Raw genomic sequence first — 18,208 nt, forward strand, 5'->3', positions numbered from 1 at the left:
ATTCGAGTCGTGACCTAATAGGACCGCACATAAATTCTAGGCTTTCTATATGATTGAGGTTAGGTTAGGACAAAGCTTAGGTCACTTCAACCCAAAAAACCGATATACTATTCCAGTTTTACCTAGTCAAGCAGTATGTGGTGCTCCAGTTTGATATACCTGAAGGTACTGTACTGAAGTTGTAGTGGTCACGGGCGTCCCCCGTGTCTCGAAGGACCAGGTTAGCTTAGATCCGACTATTGGGTTTATAAGGACATGACATGATGCAAATATGCGTATGCATAATCGTGAGTGTGTGCAAAGGGACAAAGTGCGCCCAGGACGTTTTTCGTAAATATCCAACTACACAAATCAAATACATATAATCATCAATCCAATCAATAAGGATAAACAATTAAACATATTTAATCACATGCTAAAGAAAGTATAAAATCTAGCATAATCTAAGATTCTCATTAAGTCAATTGGGTTGACTCGATAAAAAGTCAAGCTAGGATAATCTTGGATTGGGTCAAGTTTGACCATAAATTCCCCAGTGGAGTCGCCACTGAAATCGTCTCGACCCGACGGTCGACCCGTTAAATAGCGGATAGGGGTCCGATTACATATCTCGGAGATTTTTTAAAGAATTGGGAGTCGCCACCTAGTTTAGGTTTAGGAACCAAAATTAACTCCAAATGGATATGGGTCGGTCCACGGATCAGAGAGATGGGTAAGGGGTCAAGTTACGAGTTTTGGAAGGTGTTAAGCACCGAACCCGCCTAATCAAGATAATCAGTCTCTACTGCGATTCAAAAATATCCTACGGTCAACATTCAAAGACTAAAGGTCAAACTAGGGTCCAATCATCATCAAATTGCATTAGATTTACTAAACAAATCTTACGATTAAAATAACTACATAGATTTTCAAATTTCGCATGATGAAACCCCACGATTTAGTAAGGCTTATGTGGCACTAAAAATTAATGAATTAATTCAATCACATTTTGAAAAGTATGAATTCGATCTTTAATGCCATGTGCGCCAAAATCAGTGAATCGACTCATCAATTTTAATCAAAGAAATTTGATTTTTAAAATTTCCACGTGTATTAAAATCAATGATTTGATCCACACATTTTTTAATCAAGAAATTTGATTTTTTAATTCGCCACGTGAACTAAAATCAGTGAGTTAACTCACAAATTATTAATCAAAGAATTGATTTTTTCAAATTGCCATGTGAACTAAAATCAGTGAGTTGATTCACGTGCCCATTTCATAGAAAATTTTGATTTTAAACTTTCAATGTACACAAAATTAGTGAGTTGACTCACGTGCCCATTTCATAGAAAATTTTGATTTTAAACCTTCAATGTACACAAAATCAATGAGTTGCCTCACGTGCCCATTTCATAGAAAATTACTATTTGAAACTTCCAATGTACACCAAATCAGTGAGTTGACTCACGTGCCCATTTCATAGAAAATTTTGATTTTAAACCTCCAATGTACACAAAATCAGTAAGTTGACTCACGTGCCCATTTCATAGAAAATTTTGATTTTAAACCTCCAATGTACACAAAATCAATGAGTTGCCTCACGTGCCCATTTCATAGAAAATTACTATTTGAAACTTCCAATGTACACAAAATCAATGAGTTGCCTCACGTGCCCATTTCATAGAAAATTACTATTTGAAACTTCCAATGTACACCAAATCAGTGAGTTGACTCACGTGCCCATTTCATAGAAAATTTTGATTTTAAACCTCCAATGTACACAAAATCAGTAAGTTGACTCACGTGCCCATTTCATAGAAAATTTTGATTTTAAACCTCCAATGTACACAAAATCAATGAGTTGCCTCACGTGCCCATTTCATAGAAAATTACTATTTGAAACTTCCAATGTACACCAAATCAGTGAGTTGACTCACGTGCCCATTTCATAAAAAAAATTTATTTGAAACTTCCAATATACACAAAATCAGTGAGTTGACTAACATGCCCAATTTCATAGAAAATTTCGATTTTGAACCTCCAATGTACACAAAATCAGTGAGTTGACTCACAATTTTGATCAAGAAAATCATGATTTTCTAAAATCATCACGTGCGCCAAAATCATTGATTTAACTTATATATCTATTTTATAAAAAAAAATTGATTCAAATTTTTAATATACCCAAAATCAGTGAGTCGACTTCAATAATTTTGATTTTTTAAAATCTCCACGTGTGCCAAAATTATTGATTTAACTCACATATCCATTTTATAGAAAATAAAAATCAATTCAAATTTCTAATGTACCCAAAATCAGTGAGTAGACTCAATAATTTTGATGAAGAAAATTTTGATTTTTCAAAATCGTCACGTGTGCCAAAATCATTGATTTAACTCAAATATCCATTTTATAGAAAATAAAAATCGATTCAAATTTCTAATGTATCCAAAATCAGTGAGTAGGCTCAATAATTTTGATAAAGGAAATTTTGATTTTTCAAAATCGTTACGTGCGCCAAACTTATGAATTAGCCCATACATTTTGCAAAATCGACAAATTGATTCATTAATATTATAAAATTAGAAAATCGATCCGATAATATTAATAATCAATTGGTTGACCCATCAATATTTCAGAAAATTTAAAAATTGTCAATAGTGCCACGTACACCTCAAAAATCGACGAATCTATTCGAGTACATAAAAAATTATGAAATCAAGAATAAATAAATGAAATAAAAAAAATTATCTTTACCGAATGATTTTTGATGCTTGGATTCCTTCAACAAAAATTAAAATAACTTATGAGTAGTGTCGTGATCTTACGAGTTTGATGTATAATATTTCTCCAAAATCAATTTTTTTCTTTGAGGATAACGAAGAAGACGTTAATGGAGGTGAGGCTATGACTGATTTATCTTTTTCGATGGTAAAGAAAGAGGGATAAAAGAATTGAAGACGTTAATGGAGAAGAAGGTGTGACTTTTTTTTTTAGAAGGAAGAAGAAGGTTGTAGGTTTAATGGTGAAAAAAATATTGTTATTTTTTTTTAAGGATAACCTCAAAAATATTTTTTCTTCTTTTTAATGGTCTATTTGATCATCTTTTATAGTGGTTCTACCATCAAACATGAGAGAGGGAGAAATGAGATGATGGTGAAGGACAAGGGTAGTTATGAGAAATTGGAGAGAATGAGATAAACGACATAGGAAAGAGAAAGTTGGAGAAGAAAATGTGTGTCCCGTATTCTTTTTTTATTTTTTTTAGAGAATGTGGGGTGGTGATCCCATGCTAATCGCCTTAATGATCTGTTATAGACCATTAAATTGATTGGTCGATTGGAACTCGATTTTAATTTAATCGGATTTGGATTTCAATTTGATCGAGTAGATTTTTTTTTTTATTGATTTAATTTTGAATTCGATTGGTCGATTTTACTTTTGAATTTGATTGATCAATTTTAATTGGTCGATTGGATTTTAATTTCAATGTTAATCGATGAATTGAATTTTGATTTAAAAGTTTGATGGATTTTAATTTTCACTTTGCTTAATCAATTGAATTTTAATTTGACTTTTGTTTGATTATGATTTGATTTTGAATTTTTTAAATTTGAAATTTTAATTTGGTTTTAAAATTTGATTTGATTGATTCAATTTTAATTTGATTTTAATTGGTTGATCGATTTGATTGATTCTAATGATTTTCAACTTGATTTTCAATTTACTTTTGAATTGAATTGATTTTTGTTGATACTTTAATTTGATATTTAAGTTTGATGTTTAAATTTTGATTTTGATTTTGTATTTTAATTTGATTTAAAATTTTGATTTGATTGATTCAATTTTAATTTAATTTTGATTGTATTTTGATTGGTTAATCAATTCGATTTAATTTTACTTTTTGATTAGTTGAATGATTTTTAACTTGATTTTGATTTTGTATTTTAATTGATTTCTTGATTTTTAATTTAAACTTAATTTTTATTTTATATTTTAATTAAAATTTAATTTGATTTCCGATTTTAAATTTTTGTTAAATTTTGAATTTTAATTTGATCTTGGTTTAGTCTAATTTTCAATTTGAATTTTATTTTGATTTTTGTTTTAAATTTGATTTGAATTTTAAATTGATTTCTTGGTTAAATTTTAGTTTGATTTTCGATTTGAATTTTATTTTCCTAGAGATTAGGGTCTTTATGTTAGAGTTGGATATTAAGGGACATTTTGGTCATTTTAGTCATTTTTTTTATAGATTTTTCTTAAATCTCTCTGTTTTCTTCAATTTGGGTCTCGTTAGACTCGAAATCACATTTTGAGTGTAATGGAGGTACTTTCGAGATTTTTCGGGGGTTCGAAATTTATGAGAGGCATTTTCGTCATTTTGATGATTTTTTATAGATTTTTATCAATTTCTATATTTTCATCGATTTGGGTCCCGTTAGACTTGAAATCACTTTCTGAGTGCAATGGAGGTACTTTCGAGACTTTTCGGAGATCCAAAATTTATGAAGGGTATTTTCGTCATTTTGGTATTTTTTACAGATTTTTTTGAATTTTAGTGTAAGGTTTCTTTCAGTCACTGTGTGAGTATTTCTAAGTTTCAAAGTTATATTTTTCTAGTGTAATGAAGTCTCTAAGTTGTCAAACTGTGTAGCGAACCTAAGCGTACGTGTTTGCTAAATCGGGTGTAAGGTGTAGTGATCCTAAGCATACGTAAATTTTTATGTCGAGTCGTAACGAGTAGGGGGATGAAAAGACTAGAAACAGAAAGAATTAAGTAGTACTCACAAAAGCCTTTCAGTTATTTTATGCTCATCATTAGGAATCCACAACAGCAGGCTGACGAATTGTTGAATTGGGCAGATGCAAAAATGGGGTGTCTACAAGAGAGAAGAGACGTGGGCACTCTCCAACTCTCTCATTTTCTTCTCCAAATATCTACCCCACTCTCCATAACTACCCTACTCTCCCATCTCTCCCATTTCTTCCATCTCTCCCTCTCTCACATCTAATGGAGGAACCACCATAAAGGAGGTGGGGAAGCAATGAAAAAGGGGGAGATATTTTGGCTGCCTTCGATAGAAAAAAAAAACCTGTTCCATCATCTTCTTCCTCTTTTTTATTTATTTAATTTTTTTGGAAAAAAATACAGCAGCGACACACTACAGCCACGCTGTCCTCACCCTCATCTCACTACTCTCAGCCCCATACTCTCACGGTTTTATCATTGTAACCCCCACTTCCCTTTCCTCTCATTTACTTGGTCTCACCTCCTCAGTCTTTCTCTTCTTCTCTGTCATACCATGACTCCATGACTTTACCAATGCCCCAGCCATTACTATAGCACTCCATAGCACTCACAAAGGCCCAGCAACCTTCTTCATTCGTTATTTGTTTCATCCTATTCAATTGCAACAGCCCTCCTAACCTCTCTATCAGTCTCTCCATTTCCTCTTTTCCATAAAAAAAAACTTGCAACTATCACCTTCCCTACAAAAACATCAACTACTTGGGGAGGAGGACGTGTTGATTAGGGGGCTTTTGGATCAAGAGAAAAAAAACGTTTTGATTGTTTAAAAAAAAAAACTACAACTTCACAACTGCACCATCTATCTCACATTCTTGCTGTCCAGCACCCATTTCGATTTAGTCTGCAATAGTATCTCTCTTCTACACTTCTTCAACAGCCCCAACCACCGTCCCTAACTGCCCCATTATCATCTTCTTCAATAGCCATAAACATCATCTCTTTCGTCGCTTTATCACAGTCCCAAACGTTAATCATTCATCACGATTTTTTTTAGCCTCTTTTATCACATTATCACAGCTCCAAACATCACCCATTTAGCACAATTTTTTAGCCTCTTTCATCATATTATCATAGCCCCAAACATCACCCATTCATTGTGATTTTTCAGCCCATTTCATCACATTATCACAGCCCCAAACGTTACCCATTCATCACGATTTTTATAGCCTTTCTCCCACGTTTTACAGCCCATCACAGCCCCCTTTTGCTACTCTCTCTCTTTCTTTGGCGTCCTCTACTTGGTGAGAATGCTACCTCTTTGATTTATTGGGCACCACATAGCGATCATCATTTTCTTCCTACACCTTTTGGCGCCATAGGCTATTTCGAGGTTCTTTTTGAAGGAATTCAAGCTTCCAAAATCATTAGGCGAAGGTAATTTTTCTTTTTCTTATTTATTTATTTATTATTTTTTTATTCTTGATGGCGTAATTTTATGCATCTGAATTAATTCATTGATTTTGGGGGTATACGTGGTATTAATGGCAACCTTTAATTTTTTGAAAAATTAATGGATCGATTCGACCATTTTTGTTGATAGATTGATTGGGCCAACTCGTTATTTTCAAGTTAGTGGACCAGTTTATTGATTGTTGATATCTATTGAGTCGATTCATCGATTTAATACACGTGGTGATTCAAAAAAAAATCAAGATACTTTTGATTAACAAATTGCGAGTCGACTCACTGATTTTGGGGACATTGAAAATTTGAATAGTTTTTTTTTTTTTTTTTAAATTAGGCACGTGGGTTAAATCACCGATTTAATACACGTGGCAATTCAAAAAAAAAAAAATTAAGAATTTTTTGATTAACAAATTGCGAGTCGACTCACTGATTTTGGGGACATTGAAAATTTAAATCGAGTTTTTTTTTTTTTTAAATTAGGCACGTGGGTTAAATCACTGATTTAATATACGTGGCAATTCAAAAAAATAAAATTAAGATTCTTTTGATTAACAAATTACGAGTCGATTCACTGATTTTGGGGACATTGAAAATTTGAATTAATTTTATTTTTAAATTAGGCACTTAAGTTAAATCACTGATTTAATACACGTGGCGATTGCAAAAAAAAAAAAATCAAGATTCTTTTGATTAACAAATTGCGAGTCAACTCACTGATTTTTTGTGTGCATTGGAAGTTCCAAATTGAGATTTTCTATAAAATTGGGCATGTGAGTCGACTCGTTGATTTTAATATACGTGGCATTTCAAAAATCGAGTTTCTTTGATAAAAAAATATTTGAGTCCATTTGTTGATTTTAATATACGTGGCATTTCAAAAATCGAGTTTCTTTGATAAAAAAATCTTTGAGTCCACTTGTTGATTTTAATACACGTGACATTTCAAAAATCGAGTTTCTTTGATTAATAAATTGTTGTCAATAAGCCAATTCACTAATTTTATTTATGTAGCATTGAAAATCGATTTCATATTATTCAAAATATGATCGAATTAATCCATTAATTTTTGGTGCCATGTAAGCCTTATTAAATAGTGGATTTTCTTTATACGAAATTCGAGAAATAATGTAATTATTTTAGCCATACAATTTGTTTAGTAAATTTGATACGATTTGATGATGATTGGACTATGGTCTTGACCCTACTCTTATCCCGTTGACCATAGATTAATTTTGGATCGTAGTAGAGACTGATCATCTCAATTGGGCGGGTTAGGTGCCTAACACCTTTCGAAACCTGTAACCTGACCCCTTACCCATCTCTATAATCCGTTGACGGACCCATATCCATTTGGAGTTAAGTTTGGTTTCTAGACCTAAACTAGGTGGCGACTTCCTATTTTTTTAAAATCTTCGAGATACGTAGATCGGACCCCTAATCTGCTATTTAGTGAAAAGGCCGAGGTCGAAACGATTTCAACATCAAAGGGATATTTTAATAATTTTTTTTTTAATTCTTCGTAAAATTCACCATTTTCATCAATTCTTGTCTTGTTATATTTGAAATCATTCTAGCACAACATTGGTAATTTCGTGATATTTCGGAGGTGTGGGACCCACGAGGGGTATTTTTAGCATTTTGTCATTTTTTGTGAATTTCGATGTACGACTTCTTTGTGTCCCAATATGATTATTTATAAATCTCGAGTTCATATTTTCCTAATGTTGCGAGATTTCTGAATTATCAAAATATGTGACGAATCTAATTGTACGTACTTATTAAATCGAATGTAGAGTATAGTAATCCTATGTAACACCCCGAATTTTAATTCGTATCTCGAGGAAAAAATAAATAGTGGAATATTAAGAAAATCTTGAAAGTGGGATTTAGGGGTAAAACTTTAGGATGTTTTTGATCATTTTTAATGGAATCTGACCTCACCATTAGATTCAAAATGATCGAAAAACATAGTTTAGCCTGTAAGCACGTTCAAATGCGAGTCCAAATATAAAAGTTGCAAAATCCTCGATTATCGGGTCGGACTAGGCTAAAACAGTGACTTTTTGTTAGAGGAATAATTTTTAAAATTCGATCATACCATTGGGTTCATAACGAAAAATTATTCAACATAGACTATTTATTTGTCATTTTTGGAGATCAGGAAGTCGAATTATCGCCAAAAACGAAAACGACATCAAATTTAAGGGTCACATCAGGCTAAAAATGTAAAATTTTTATAGAGACATAATTTGTAGAAATTGACTATACCATTAGATCCGGAACAAAAAATTAGGTGAAATAGAGTATTCATTTGTCAGTTTTGGAGTCCGGATGATCAAGTTATCATCGATCGAAACAATTGACAAAATACCGAATTCGTCCCACATTTTATTTAAATAATAATTTTAATTTTTTTTATATGTCATCTTCCCCAACGCGTCCATACGGCCGAGACATATAAAAAACGAATTTTTTTTTTCTCTCCTCGATCTTCAATCTCAGATCTCTCACAAACGGCTCGCCGTCGACGACCGACGCAGAAGGGAGAAATGTCCGCAGCTTCGACATTTACAAAACCCACCCAACCTTTCTTCGTTTCACTTTCTATTTCACCCGATATCATCAAAAATCAGCCGTATTTGGATACGGAAATTTCGAAATTTTGACCTCGGATTTCGTCCATTTCGGGGTCAAATCGCTTTCCGACGCAGAAGGGAGAAACGTCCGCAACCTCATTCTCTACATAACCCAACCAAGTTCCTTCCATTTTCTCGTCTTTTTCATCCCGTATAGTAAAAAATCAGCCGTATTTTTATACGGAGATTTTCGTAACTTCGACCTCGGTTTTCATCGATTTCGGGGTCAAACCGTCTTTCGCCGTAGAAGGGAGAAGAGACGAGCACATCGAGATCTTCAAAACCACCGGGCCGGTTTCAAAAATCAGCCGCTTCGAAGTTCGGTCGGTCTCGATTTCAGCACCGTTCGCCTCGATTTCCGCGCACGTGCTTCAATTTCGTCGCCTAGTGATTGTAAGGAACTCTCAATTTCTATTAGTAATCTAGATTGTGAAAATTGCATTTAGGATTTTATCGAAAAATTTGGATGTATTTTTAAAATATAGAATTATTTTGTTATTTCAAAAATTCACGCCAGAAATTGCATGTTTGATATGTAATTGTATTTTTAATAAATTATACGTGGGTAGGGTATTTTAACGGGTTATTGCCATAAATTGGGTCTTGTGCACTACTCGGACCCCGTTTTGATATGAAATTTGTATTTTTTTTCAATATTATTGATAAAAATAAATTCTATAGTTGAAAAATGTGATTTAATATTCAATGAACTCATATTGAGTTGATGAATATCAGAAAATGGATATTTTATGAAGAGATTGAAAACTGTAAAAGTCGAAAAAAGGGAAAAAGGGTATGAAACGGTAAAATGTCAGTCACACCCGAGGGGTGATGTCTGCATTTTACGTTGTTGTGTTGTATGCAGGTTGGTGAACAGATATCCAGGGATAATGTTACTGGTTGCATGTTTATTTACTTTCTGTTAGCGCGAGGCGCTCTGTTATGTTATTTATTTTAGGCCGGGTGGCCACACTTGCATGGTAGGAAACTGGATATCTATTCTCAACCTTGTATTGTTAATTTCTCTTTTGTTTTCAAATGAAAATAATATATATAAGTAACTATTTTGTGAGCTGTTAAAGAGTTTGTGAATGCCTTAAGGGATAGTGCATCATATCATCCGGAGTGGTGTACTATCCTGGGATGTACGGTAGGGACCACCAAACTCATACGTGGTATGGGACGAGTATGAGAGTGGAGTCACAACTGGAATCCGGGTTTATTCCTCTCTATCTTTACCAGTGAACTTGTAATGTAAAGGTGACAGTATACGAATGGTTTGTATCTTTGGGAATCACATGTACGCCTGATAGGCATAGACGAAGATGATTAGTCAGTGATCACTAACAATCTATAGTAGTCGAACATTCTGACACATCGAAAAGAGACCCATTGCTTATGGTCACGTCAAACGGCCAGCCTGAGCCGGATAAATGGTCAACCAAACGTGGTAAGGGCAGCGACCGGCCACAAAATCAGGAACTAAAAGCCAGAGAGAAATTGTAACATCATGTCCCGACTGGGAGCGATCCAGTCGTGAATCCCAACATTCTAATTCCAATACTCCACCATTGTGTATTATGTATCTGCTGCTTTACTTTGATATATAAAATGAAATACATGTTTAATGTTTCCATTTGATCAATTAGATTTGTACATAAAGAAAATGGTATAGTGAGTACTGTTGTGATGTAATGTCAGTTTTAAAATGTTTAGTTGCTCATCCCTGGCTATATGTACCAGTTAATCGTAGTTTTCTTCTGTAAAATTTTGTTTATTTTAAAATGATTTAGTATGTTTATTCGTTCATGTTAGGAGATGTTATTGACAGAAATTGTTGCTTCCTTACTGGGTAACCCTTGTTACTCACCCTTTCCTTCTCTATTTTTTAGTTTCAGATCTAAAGCTTGGCGAGACAAATATAGAGCACGAGTGAGAATCATCTGGTGGGTCAAATAGATAGCCAGACTTTGTCACTTGGTGAGTATTGGGGCTACACCCCTCTAATGGTGTTAGTTTGTCTAGGTAGTATAATAGATGTTGTTATGAGCGTTAGGACTTTTGTTAAAGTAAGAAAATCTCTGTATAATCTGTATATAAATTTTCTTCTTCCGCACTCTGATTTATCGTACGATATTAGATGTATATAGGCTTCCGCTCGTTATTACATTATGTATGTAAATGCAGGATTGGATGTCGTTTATCAGGTGCAGGTTGAACGCCTTGGAATGCTAACATAAACAGAGGAAACCATGCCGAAATTACGAGGTGCTACATAATACCTCGAGATTTGACATGGGGATTTGTGTTAGTGTTCGGCGGGGCGCCACAGATGGTATCTGAGCATAGCATTAGATCCGTATCGGATATAGATCTGCTATGTTTTAGAGAATTTGTTGATACCATAGATATTAGATCGACAATCATAGAGTGTCACTAGGAATTCGATATTCGAGCTCATCAGTAGTTCCGTATTGGAATTACGAGTTCTTCCGTGTCTAGAATTCTATAGAGCTTAGTAAGCCTAGGATAGGATTCTTGATTCGTTCTGTTAGTAATGAAAATGGAATCCATTACTAAGTTCCAGGCTATAGTAGAATTCATAGTTACGTAAGAGTAGTTTTGGCCTTATTCTAATAAGCTCCTTGTTACGGATAAATACATGCGGGAGGAGCTAATGAGGTAAAGACCGAAACGCAACAGAGACGAGGCAGATTCTAGATCAAACTACTGACCTGATAATATAGCTAATGTTATTCATGGGACAGATGGCCGAGTCTCATGTCAAGTTTAGAGAAGAAATATGAATAATGCAACCACTAACACCTCGAAGCCAAATGGAAGGAAGGCAATTAGCGACAAATAGTTACAAAACTAACAAATTTATAGGAAAATAACAAGAAGTGGGGAGTGATATTATAGACATACCAACTCAATGGATGGAAGAATATAATAAGAAATAACATATACTGTTAAATCAGTCGAAAGAAAGAGTTGTGGTATATTATGAATGTGGCAAATCGGGACATAAAGGAGAACAATGTTTGGGTCAATATCAATCGATTAAAGATGCGTGCCTCAAAAAGATACTAGACAAACCAATTGAAGGAACAATAAGGCCACCATATTTAAATAAAGTTGATAACGTATTCGTGCCATCCCGAACAGACAAGACTAGCGATTGGAAGTGAGAGATGGTACAAGACTTACCACGATTGTAAGGCACACCACTAAATCCAAGAAATGAGGAAGTGTTGGACTTCTTCGCAAGAAACAAATACTATTCCACCTTAGAGACCATTACCACAAGGTCGTGCCTTTGAAGAATAAGAAAATTTCCCAGTGCAAAGGACATGTAAATCTAAGGATGTGGTTGTAGAATTTTCAATGATTATGTCTATCAAAATTTGGGGACTTTTCCAATCCGATTGAGGTCAATGAGTGGGTTTTAAAGACCTGAAAGATTTTGATTATCATGTAGTGCCCAAGAGATCAATGGATGACGGTGATTACATTCTAGTTGGACGAGGATGCTAATCATTAGTAACATTTTGAGATGAATGTATTGGAAGATGGATCGTTTGAGTGGGTAAACTTCGAGAGGATATTTCTCGATAGATTTATATCCGAGATTACTCGAGAAATCAAATACTAAGAGTTTTTGAGATTAGTGCAGGGTAATCTATCAATTACAGAGACTAAGATATGATGTACATTAAGTTGTCACGATATGCTCCCGAGCTTATCCTGACAGATCTATAGAAGGCCCGTAAATTCTTTAGAGGACTATAAACTTACCTAAGGGCCAGGAGGTCGATGATTGAGATTACCAATTATAGAGATACGGTAAATCGAGCTTAAAGGATAGAATGAGAGGAGATAGAGTTTCAGACCTCCAAGGGATATGAGTTGACCTTAGATTTCTTTTCTTCCCAGATCAGATTCAGACAAGAAACCGATGTATTCGAGGCCAATCTCTTTCGAATATAGAACTCATCTACTACTGAGTTGTAGAGTTTTCCCATCACTGAGTTAGAGAGCAGTTGAAGCTCCAATGATGCCAACAGGGCCAAAGGAATCAACAAGGCAGGTTCAGAGCCTACAGACCCTAGTCTTCCAATTACCTACTCCACAGAGATCTACGAAGACAAAATCATTGACTTTGTTACGCGTTTGATCAGGTGGGACATCAAGAAAGAATGTCCTCTATCACAGGCGTAAGTAAGAACTATGACCTAGGAGAAAGTACCTATCTCCGACGAAGTTTTGGAAGTAATGATTTTTAATTATAATATTAAAAAGTGGAGTTACATTCAACACTAGTTCCTCTAAATCATATAATTCCACTGAGAGTTTGCACACTTGCTAAAGTTAGAAACTACTGACACGAATCGAATAATGAAATTATTTATACCATTGGGAAGCCTTGCGAAGAAAAAATAAGATTTTTGGAAGATCATTTAAGAATTTGCAAAATAGGTATTAGAATAATTTTAAAGTGTGAAAAGACAAGTGATGTTCAATTGGTACGTTAGTCTTTATATCAATAGTCTAGTCAATTACTCGTATATTACGCTAGTAGATAAGCAGGTGTTTCTTGTATATCCTTTATGTCGAGAGCTACTTCCTCGAATATCAACACAGGGAGTTGAATATCTTTCCTTTCGATTGAAGATGGCTAAACTTTGGGAGGCCTAACGACTGAACTATTAGATAAAGCAGCTCTTGCTTTACGACTTCTTAAATCGATACTCCTCATTTAGAAAGATAGATCATCTTTTTCCTTTTATCTTTCTATCCTCGGTGTCGATTCTAACTCTTCTTTTGCCTTCTCCTTTCATGATCGCCTTCCAGTAAAAGAATTCATTATTATCGTTCTCGTTACGTGATCAATGTTTTCTACAGACAAGCGCTATAAGTAAAGATTATGATTCCGTAGAAGCAGCGGGTACCACTTACCTATGCCCACATCCATCCTAAAGAGATTTAGTAGAGTACAAGTTAGGAGGTGGGTCGATGTAAAACGTGAGAAAAAAAAATAATCTTGTGACAATGTTGCATTAATGATGACTTAATGGAATTGTGAGAAAATAGATGTATGATTTATCCCCTCGAGTAAGATTTTAAATTATAAAGGTTATGACAGAGGTTTTGAAGAAATATCGCAATAAGTAGAAATGTAATATTGAATTGAATATAAGGATAATGGTGTCTTACGGTAAGACTATGCATTGGGGAGTAATATTCATAATAATTATGAGTAAAACATAATAGACGATGTAATTGATGATAAAAGTAAAGATAAAGAATAAAGAAGATATGAAAGGATTGTGCTTGATAGACATTGGTGGGGAAGTGATACAATGTGAATTGATTGTTATCTTGTGGTTATATAAATAATGGATTAGTTGGAGTACAAGTTTGAATTAGAGTGATTAATTAATGAATGTGTTGGGTTGACGGAATATGGGAGACATAAGTCTACGAGTTATAAATGAGATTGGCTTGGGACTAAGAATAGATAGTAATCGAAAATAGGTAGTGTTTATTATACATGTCGTGCTAGTGGAATCACGACAAAGTTTGATAAGTATGATTTCAATTTCGAGGACAAAATTTTTATTAAGCGGGGGAGAATGTAACACCCTGAATTTTTAATTCGTATCTCGAGGAAAAATAAATAGTGGAATATTAAGAAAATCTTGAAAGTGGGATTTAGGGGTAAAACTTTAGGATGTTTTTGATCATTTTTAATGGAATATGACCTCACCATTAGATTTAAAATGATCGAAAAACATAGTTTAGCCTGTAAGCACGTTCAAATGCGAGTCCAAATATAAAAGTTGCAAAATCCTCGATTATCGGGTCGGACTAGGCTAAAACAGTGACTTTTTGTTAGAGGAATAATTTTTAAAATTAGATCATACTATTGGGTTCATAACGAAAAATTATTCAACATAGACTATTTATTTGTCATTTTTGGAGATCAGGAAGTCGAATTATCGCCAAAAACGAAAACGACATCAAATTTAAGAGTCACATCAGGCTAAAAATGTAAAATTTTTATAGAGATATAATTTGTAGAAATTGACTATACCATTAGATCCGGAACGAAAAATTAGGTGAAATAGAGTATTCATTTGTCAGTTTTGGAGTCCGGATGATCAAGTTATCATCGATTGAAACAATTGACAAAATACCAAATTCGTCCCACATTTTATTTAAATAATGATTCTAATTTTTTTTATATGTCATCTTCCCCAACGCGTCCATACGGCCGAGACATATAAAAAACGAATTTTTTTTTTCTCTCTTCGATCTTCAATCTCAGATCTCTCACAAACGGCTCGCCGTCGACGACCGACGCAGAAAGGAGAAATGTCCGCAGCTTCGACATTTACAAAACCCACCCAACCTTTCTTCGTTTCACTTTCTATTTCACTCGATATCGTCAAAAATCAGCCGTATTTGGATACGGAAATTTCGAAATTTTGACCTCGGATTTCGTTCGTTTCGGGGTCAAATCGCTTTCCGACGCAGAAGGGAGAAACGTCCGCAACCTCATTCTCTACATAACCCAACCAAGTTCCTTCCATTTTCTCATCTTTTTCATCCCGTATAGTAAAAAATCAGCCGTATTTTTATACGGAGATTTTCGTAACTTCGACCTCGGTTTTCATTCATCGTTTCGGGTCAAACCGTCTTTCGCCGTAGAAGGGAGAAGAGACGAGCACATCGAGATCTTCAAAACCACCGGGCCGGTTTCAAAAATCAGCCGCTTCGAAGTTCGGTCGGTCTCGATTTCCGCACCGTTCGCCTCGATTTCCGCGCACGTGCTTCAATTTCGTCGCCTAGTGATTGTAAGGAACTCTCAATTTCTATTAGTAATCTAGATTGTGAAAATTGCATTTAGGATTTTATCGAAAAATTTGGATGTATTTTTAAAATATAGAATTATTTTGTTATTTCAAAAATTCACGCCAGAAATTGCATGTTTGATATATTTAATTGTATTTTTAATAAATTATACGTGGGTAGGGTATTTTAACGGGTTATTGTCATAAATTGGGTCTTGTGCACTACTCGGACCCCGTTTTGATATGAAATTTGTATTTTTTTTCAATATTATTGATAAAAATAAATTCTATAGTTGAAAAATGTGATTTAATATTCAATGAACTCATATTGAGTTGATGAATATCAGAAAATGGATATTTTATGAAGAGATTGAAAACTATAAAAGTCGAAAAAAGTGAAAAAGGGTATGAAACGGTAAAATGTCAGTCACACCCGAGGGGTGATGTCTGCATTTTACGTTGTTGTGTTGTATGCAGGTTGGTGAACGGATATCCAGGGATAATGTTACTGGTTGCATGTTTATTTACTTTCTGTTAGCGCGAGGCGCTCTGTTATGTTATTTATTTTAGGCCGGGTGGCCACACTTGCATGGTAGGAAACTGGATATCTATTCTCAACCTTGTATTGTTAATTTCTCTTTTGTTTTCAAATGAAAATAATATATATAAGTAACTATTTTGTGAGCTGTTAAAGAGTTTGTGAATGCCTGAAGGGATAGTGCATCATATCATCCGGAGTGGTGTACTATCCTGGGATGTACGGTAGGGACCACCAAACTCATACGTGGTATGGGACGCGTATGAGAGTGGAGTCACAACTGGAATCCGGGTTTATTCCTCTCTATCTTTACCAGTGAACTTGTAATGTAAAGGTGGTCGTATACGAATGGTTTGTATCTTTGGGAATCACATGTACGCCTGATAGGCATAGACGAAGATGATTAGTCAGTGATCACTAACAATCTATAGTAGTCGAACGTTCTGACACATCGAAAAGAGACCCATTGCTTATGGTCACGTCAAACGGCCAGCCTGAGCCGGATAAATGGTCAACCAAACGTGGTAAGGGCAGCGACCGGCCACAAAATCAGGAACTAAAAGCCAGAGAGAAATTGTAACATCATGTCCCGACTGGGAGCGATCCAGTCGTGAATCCCAACACTCTAATTCCAATACTCCACCATTGTGTATTATGTATCTGCTGCTTTACTTTGATATATAAAATGAAATACATGTTTAATGTTTCCATTTGATCAATTAGATTTGTACATAAAGAAAATGGTATAGTGAGTACTGTTGTGATGTAATGTCAGTTTTAAAATGTTTAGTTGCTCATCCCTGGCTATATGTACCAGTTAATCGTAGTTTTCTTCTGTAAAATTTTATTTATTTTAAAATGATTTAGTATGTTTATTCGTTCATGTTAGGAGAGGTTATTGGCAGAAATTGTTGCTTCCTTACTGGGTAACCCTTGTTACTCACCCTTTCCTTCTCTATTTTTTAGTTTCAGATCTAAAGCTTGGCGAGACAAGTATAGAGCACGAGTGAGAATCATCTGGTGGGTCAAATAGATAGCCAGACTTTGTCACTTGGTGAGTATTGGGGCTACACCCCTCTAATGGTGTTAGTTTGTCTAGGTAGTATAATAGATGTTGTTCTGAGAGTTAGGACTTTTGTTAAAGTGAGAAAATCTCTGTATAATCCTGTATATAAATTTTCTTCTTCCGCACTCTGATTTATCGTACGATATTAGATGTATATAGGCTTCCGCTCGTTATTACATTATGTATGTAAATGCAGGATTGGATGTCGTTTATCAGGTGCAGGTTGAACGCATTGGAATGCTAACATAAACAGAGGAAACCATGTCGAAATTTCGAGGTGCTACATAATACCTCGAGATCTGACATGGGGATTTGTGTTAGTGTTTGGCGGGGCGCCACATCCTAAGCATGCATAATTTCTATGTCGAGTGTGTCAAGTAAGAGATATGAAATCACGAAGATTTGGAAAAATTGAAAAAATGCATCTCACAAGTTTTCTACTTTTCACATATTCTACGATCATCATTAGGAATCCACATTAATCGGATGACAAATTGTCGAATTAGGTGGTTGCAAAAATGGGGTGTCTACAATATACAATCCAAATATCATAATTTTTATGACCCTGACTATTTCTAGGGGAAAAAATAGAAGGGAACAGCCTCTGATTTTTTTTTCTTCCTTTGTGCATTTGGGTTATGGGAGAATTTTAGATGTAGGATATATTTGATTGAATGAAAATTAATTTTCCATGGAATTTCAAATCCATGGGAAAATGGGTATGGTGGATAATCACAAATTTGGTGTTTGATTACATACGAAAAAAATAAAAAAATAAAAATGAAAGAGGAGAGAAAAAGATAGGCTTACCGACATCTATGATGATGGAAGTGACAACGACGATCGTCCACGACAACAACGATGATGGTGGTGATGGTGGGGAAGAAGAAGAAGAAGATGGATAATGA

The sequence above is a fragment of the Akebia trifoliata genome, chromosome 8 (assembly GCF_017979445.1).
Source record: "Akebia trifoliata isolate Shusen 1 chromosome 8, ASM1797944v1, whole genome shotgun sequence".
Taxonomy (NCBI): Eukaryota; Viridiplantae; Streptophyta; class Magnoliopsida; order Ranunculales; family Lardizabalaceae; genus Akebia; species Akebia trifoliata.